The sequence below is a fragment of the Watersipora subatra genome, chromosome 9 (genome assembly GCF_963576615.1).
Source record: "Watersipora subatra chromosome 9, tzWatSuba1.1, whole genome shotgun sequence".
NCBI lineage: Eukaryota > Metazoa > Bryozoa > Gymnolaemata > Cheilostomatida > Watersiporidae > Watersipora > Watersipora subatra.
In genome coordinates, this window is record NC_088716.1 from 58,962,207 (window position 1) to 58,968,206 (window position 6,000).

A 6,000-nucleotide genomic window follows, 5' to 3' on the forward strand; every position below is an offset into this window, starting at 1 on the left:
AAATCATTCTGTAGGCCTACGTATTTGTGTGTATAAGTTAAACAGTCTTGAATAGAAGTTTGCAAGTCTCAAAGATATCATGTTGCTTCAGCATATGCATGCAAGTTCTAATAAGGTAACTTAGTTTTACTGCAAGGACAACCGGAGGTTCAGCATTCCTTGTCATTTTTCTTGATAGCGTTTACCATGTCTTTTGATGTTATCTAGATGCAGTTTGTTTCAGTACTAAAGTCATTAGTCTATTGATATGAAGGATGTGTTTGTTAAGATCAACCACCAAATTAGAAAGATCTTTAGTATGCAAGACTGGATCTGCTGGTTCTCTAGTTGTGGTAGTTAGAGGTCGACTGTTAGCATCTATTTACTTGTTCTTCATGATGACTAAGGCATGATTGTTGGCTACATCTGCGTTAAGTGATTGATGTATTGTTATAAAGCGCAAATAGTCATAAATAGCAACACATCTATGAATATACTACACTTCTATGCTTAGAATATTGCGCAGTCATGGGATGCCTAGATCATTTGCTGCTACTCTCACTTGGGCTCACAGTCCCAGTAACATCTATGGTTCCTATTTTAGAAAAGGCAGCCAACTGGAGGGTGAAAGGTAATAACTACTGTTTCTATCAACTTGAGTTGTGTGTTTTTGTGAATAGGGGAGTTAGGTCAGATTGGAACTAAAAACGCATAAACACTACAAGGAAGCGATTCGTAGACAATTATAGTGTTTAATCAGCCCAGATGCGTAAATTGAGACAATAACCAATAAGGCATTTTGTCACAAGCTCACACCAGACACCTATTATAATGGTCTGTTCAAAACCAAGGCAAAACATTTACAGACAGACTAGAAATAGTTTTTTTCACACTAGGTTCAGTTTTTTTAGGATCAGGGGTAAACTTTTTGTTTCAAATAAATAAATTACAAAGATTGTTTTCTAGCTTCTGGACCATAAAAACTCCAATAATAGATTGGTTTTCTTGCAAGCTTTGTCAGTTATATTTTGTAGCTGAAGAAAAGTTGTTAGAGCATCGATGGGTGATTGCCCTATCCTTCATGGCTACAGCAGCGTCAGTAGTCACAGTGTGTGCTTGTGCTAAATATAGCCATCGCGGTTCTGCTGCAAAGGGTATGTATGAACATTCAGTACGCTGGAACTTGGAGGTTGAGAAAGGGTCCTTTTATGTTTGGGTGTAGTCTAGGAGAGGGTTGGTATAAGGTGTAATCCAAGAGAGAATGGTTATAGGGTGTAGCCCAAGAGTTGGTTAGTATAAGGTGTTGCTCATGAGAGGAGAGGCATAGGGTTTAGCTTAGAATAGGGTTGGTATAGGGTGTTGCCTATGAGAGGCATAGGGTTTAGCTTAGAATAGGGTTGGTAAAGGGTGTTGCCTATGAGAGGCATAGGGTTTAGCTTAGAATAGGGTTGGTATAGGTTGTTGCCTATGAGAGGAGAGGCATAGGGTTTAGCTTAGAATAGGGTTTGTGTAGGGTGTTGCCTATGAGATGATAGGGTTTAGCTTAGAATAGGGTTTGTATGGGGTGTATTTCAAAAAACTAACTTTTAGCTATTAATTTATGGAAAATATATTAACATGTTAAAACATTTAGTATTATTGTTAGCCTGATATTTAGTTGCCAGCATAATTTAATAACTTGATTTTGTTACACTGAAATCTATTAAATATAATTTTATGTACTTTAGCTTGTATTGACTAGCAATAACATTCTAAAAAATGACGAAAAACACTGATTATATATTAGACTGATAATCTCACAGTTGAAATGCCTATTAATGTTGATTCAGCATATGTTCTTACAATATATAGCTTGCAATTTCAAGTTTTTAGGTGCCGGTAAATAGTTTAGCGTATGTCATGTGCGGTCTGTTTTATGCACTACTCTGCATACAGGCTTCAGTTCTCATTACATTTTATATAGCATGTTCAGAGTTGCTTGTATCTGCGTACAGACTTGAATGCATGTACATACATGTATGTACATGCATTTTATGGTTCCTATTTTAGCTGCATGTACATACATGTATGTACATGAGTACATACATGTATGTACACATGTACATACTTGTATGTACATGTGTACATACATATATGTACATGTGTACATATATGTATGTACATGTGCAGTTTGTATTTTAATCAACCTAATAGTACTTAGTAGTAACTAGTAAAATTTTCACAGTTTTCATACTTGAGGTTTTTAACACTTTTTTATTGGGGTTGTCATATCACTCACATCGAGAGCAATCAATGGCAAATAATTGTTGTTGAAAAACTTGAAATACACACATATAAATTTGTCTTCTTTTTTTAGATAAGATAATTTGGGTTGAAGCAGTATTTTCAGCATGCCTGTCATGAAATAGCAATTTGACTCAGGCTTTTAAGCAGTGCAAAATTTTACAACTAGTAAATTTATTCTTGTGATATTGTGTTTTTCAGTTCTATGCCTTCCAAGGCCACCCTCTGTCCATGGCTTTGTATTGTAAGAAGAAAATTTTGTTCAGAAAATTTGATGAGTTTTCAACTTAAAAGCCATAGTTATCAGCACACCATAAAGATCAAAGTTAAACATTAAAATGTATTAGAGTTTGAATATATGTTTATACAATATCAAAGCTTATTGCTCTCAAGCTTTGGGAAAGTTGTATATAAAGTAGTACCCTGGCACTCTAGTGTGCCTTATGAGTTTGTCAGACCAATAAGGCTCAGAGAATAATTATGTACACATTCATTAAAAAACATGGAAGGCCATTGATTGGCACAGGAGTTGGTGTCGGTCTACCAAGCTAAAAGTCTGTAGTTTGAATCCCGTCTGATGCAATGTTCATTTTTTCAATTTCTATCCATGGCTTCCGATAGACTGACGGATGGATACGGCTCTTATTATAGTAAAGATTTACACAGTTTATTTTAAGTTTGCACCGATGAATGTCAACATTGATATTCAAAGATTTACTGCATATTTATTGATAGAAATGTAATATAATACAATTGCTTTTTATATTTTAGAACAAGTGAGCCCAAACCATACTGTTGCAGGGCATGTGGTGAGTTTTTTATTCAAAACTGCTTAAATTAAATCTAATAGCTTCTGCTTAAAATCTGCTTATTTGTTTTGAAAGTGTAGCCTACCTAATTAATAATTGATGCGCTCATTTAACTAGATTTAACATTGTAAGCCAGCATTTAGTGCTCACGACTCATAACATTGCTATACTAAGAATAATAGATTAACATTCAGAGCTAGAAGTATGCTAGCTAGATAATTCCAACTAGTTTCAAGTCTATTTAGGTTCTAACTTGCTATGGCAGGCATCTGCTGAAATACAGGTCACGCGGTCACTTGTAATTTCAAAAGTTTTGTTTATTAAAACATTTCGACGAATGAGGTTGCATGAAAGTGTAAACAGAAGCCATCGTGTTCAACTATGTCCCATTTGAGCCGTTTTGGAAAGGGGTTCCATTCTACAGCGTTTTTATGATGGCTGCGATTACTGTTCATTTTTGAGTTTGTAAGAGCTTGTAATCACATTTCCACATATTTTGCATCTACAACACAACAGAGTAAGACATGGTGAATCTGATGATACCAAATAATTGTAATGTGAATTTTGTTGCAAGTCAATCTTTAAAAAATAGTTATTGTTGCTGTTATTGCTTGATTAAGCTGAATTGGTATTCTATTAGATTATGCTGCTACTAGCATAACAACATATTTATCCTAATTATTAATGAAATTTTCAGGGCATTCAACTTCTTTCTATCAGAGCTAAACTATACAATAATAACAAATATTGCATTGTAAAACTTTTGTACTGTTTCAGCCACATTCAGGACTCACAAAAACTGACATCATAAGCAGCTATACATTTCAACATCGTAAGTAACCAGAAGCCATGTCAGTAACTTAATCATCAGTTTAATTTCTTCGCATAATTGCCAAACATTCTCCTTGAAGCTATTTTATTTTACACACGGTATAGCTAGCTATCAGCAAACTATATAGCTACTGTATAGCTAGCTGAAACGATCACAAAGTTTATAGGTAGTTGCTGAGTTATTAGAGGTGGTAAAATGGATGTGTAAACCTTAAGAAAATAGCGCTATCAAATCATATTCTGCACATGTACAGATTATGTTTTTGGGCTTTACTAGTTTGTTCATCAGGATTTTTAAAACGTCAGCCGGTGTCATTGTGGGAGCCAAATTTATCTACCATTTTTAAATTTTATAGGCGCCTGATAGATTAGCTAGTCTTTTCAGCATCGATGTTGAGCCTTCTGCAAGCAAACGTTAGTATCACATAGGCTCAAAGGACTAGTGTTGTTGATATTGTGACGATTATTGGAAGTAATTGTAGGTAAGAACAAATTTATTTCGATTTTCGTATCACTCCTAGTCTACGTCTGCTTCAACTCACCAGCTGCGTTGAGACTGAAAATACTGTAAAGGACTCAGTTTGGTCTTTTACTCTCCACAAGACAAGCGAATAAACACACCGAGTGTTTAATCACCAGAATATATATATTCACCCCAAATACATATGGATACATGAAGTCATATGCAATAAACAAAAGACAATCATGCAGAGATTGTGTGCAATACTCTGGTCAAACGATGTTAGCCCACTCATTATATATCAATCTCCTCGCGATAGACTCCACCTCTTTACTATCTTCTCCTGCAATCTACTTTGTTTCCTCGGTTTACCGATTTAGCCAACTGGCGGCCGAGTCTCCTCTGCTGATAGGGAGACTCTGCTCGGCTATACCGATGTTTGTAGGGTTGGCCTCGCTGACCCTGCTCATGGCACTCTGCATAACTACACTCGGTATTTAGGCACAGATTCAGTTGATCTATGCTTGCTTTTACACTTATGAGTTTCAGCACTCAATGTTTACTACTAAATGTATTAGTAGTATACAATGTGTACTATGAGGTGTGATAGTAATATACAATATGTACTACCAGATGCACTAGTAGTATACAATGTGTACTACCAGATGCACTAGTAGTATACAATGTGTACTACCAGATGTACTAGTAGTATACAGTGTGTGCTACCAGATGTACTAGTAGTATACAATGTGTACTACCTCATGTACTAGTAAGATACAATGTGTACTACTAGCTGTAGCATGCAGTGCATATTAGCAGAAGTTTACAACTAGCCACTATATAGTAGTTGGGTAACTACTATATAGTGATAGTTAATCAGGTCTATACACGCCCCTGTAGCTACTGGATGTTCTTGTATCAATGGAACACATTAGCTTGTGTTTTCATAACCGGTTTACTCTCTTTGTTACTACTCTTCAAAAATAATGAAAAGTTTCAACTTTTTCACTCGTTGCATCATTTGCATACCCTAAATGTTGTGACCAATGCTGAACTGTGTGTTCACGGTAACACGAAGCTGTGTTAAAAATATTTGCGATGAGGTATTTTCACCCAAAAAAACAGAGTTTTTGTAGACTCGGTATAAACAAAAAACAGAAAATATTAAACCGGATGTCATAAAATGATAAATTTAAAATAGTGAGTATTATTTACATCTTGCCTCATACAACAGAGAGCACAAATTATTAATACCAAGTTTACATGTAGAGAAAGAGCACTTTAAAATGTATACAGTGTCGTCAAACGGTCAAACAATTATGTTTTTTTCAGGGACACCAGGTACACAAACAAGAAGAGGAACAATCCAGAGACAATCAAAGGGAGTGAATGATGTAGGAATACAAAAACCTAGAGGAACAGCTTCAGAGCATCATGCGATAACAATGCTCGGGGTCAATCACTACATTTCTCCAGAGGGGACACAGTATTGTCTAACAAAGTCATTTCCTGAAGAACTTCGTATTCCAGAGGAATCATCTGGCTCAGAATGTGGTGGCTGCTGTTAGAACTAAAACTATTTAGCTGTTGCATCAAGTATCGCTGTTTGTCAAGAAGCGGTTCAAACTTTTGGTTCAT

The 6,000-nt window shown here is 35.7% G+C and overlaps 1 long non-coding RNA gene across 1 annotated transcript; it reads left to right on the forward strand.

Moving 5' to 3' along the window:
* The first annotated feature begins 1,033 nt into the window (after positions 1-1,033).
* Positions 1,034-5,758, forward strand: LOC137405463 (uncharacterized). The gene is made up of 4 exons (XR_010979761.1): positions 1,034-1,133; positions 3,034-3,071; positions 3,849-3,903; positions 5,695-5,758. It is a non-coding gene; the product is annotated as an uncharacterized lncRNA (long non-coding RNA).
* The last annotated feature ends 242 nt before the right edge of the window (positions 5,759-6,000 follow it).